The sequence below is a fragment of the Rutidosis leptorrhynchoides genome, chromosome 2 (genome assembly GCF_046630445.1).
Source record: "Rutidosis leptorrhynchoides isolate AG116_Rl617_1_P2 chromosome 2, CSIRO_AGI_Rlap_v1, whole genome shotgun sequence".
Lineage (NCBI taxonomy): Eukaryota > Viridiplantae > Streptophyta > Magnoliopsida > Asterales > Asteraceae > Rutidosis > Rutidosis leptorrhynchoides.
Window position 1 is genome coordinate 21,409,529 of NC_092334.1, and position 889 is coordinate 21,410,417.

Genomic DNA, 889 nt, shown 5'->3' on the forward strand with positions numbered 1-889 from the left:
TTTTAAGATTTAGGGTTCATGCAATTATACCTTTGATCGCTAAATTAAATACACCAACGCGTAGAGGAGATCGGGAATTAAAACTTTCGTGTTCAAGGTTTTATCAAAAATCAAAAATTGAAGGTGATGGTGATGGTGATGTTGGGCGACGGTTCAAGGGGAGGGAGAGGGAAAAAAAACTGCGTTCTTTGTTTCTAATTAGGTTTAGGGAAAAGAATACAAGTACTAATTAATTTATACATGGATTAAATACCCTTAATTGCACTTAAGTCCCTCCACTAGCCAAAAATTAACAAAATAAGGGGGGAGGGGGTGGGGTTCGGCCGAATGGGGCCCTCATGGGGTTTCCGGGCTCTCGTTTTGTAATCCCGTGTATTCGTGGTCCGTTTTAAGTGTCGTTTAGTCGTACCGAAGGCCCGGAACGCTAATCTGATCGTTAAACGCAACCAATCGCTTAATTTATTAAAAACCCAATAAATTAAATATTTTAAAAAGTTAATAATTAATTAAATTAATTATTAAATAAACCCGAGCGTTTCGTTGCTCAAAAAGCTATTATCAAAATCGTATCGTTTTTATCGTATTTCATTATCCGAAACATTTATTTGAATTAATATCAACCCATATCAATTAATGAAACCCTCCAAAGGTCAAGTACGCATTTAATACACGTAAACACATAAAAGTTAAATAATCGCCGTTAAATAAACTAACGGAAGGTTAACGAAAGTAATGCAAAAATCAGGGTTGTTACAAAAAAGCTTCAATCATTATTCTCGAATTTCCCAGCAATTCTATGCCAATAGTTATATATGTACATATAACGTCTATCTCCTAGACTTACATACTTCAAATGGGAAGTTTCTGAAAAACATCCTAAACTGCGAAC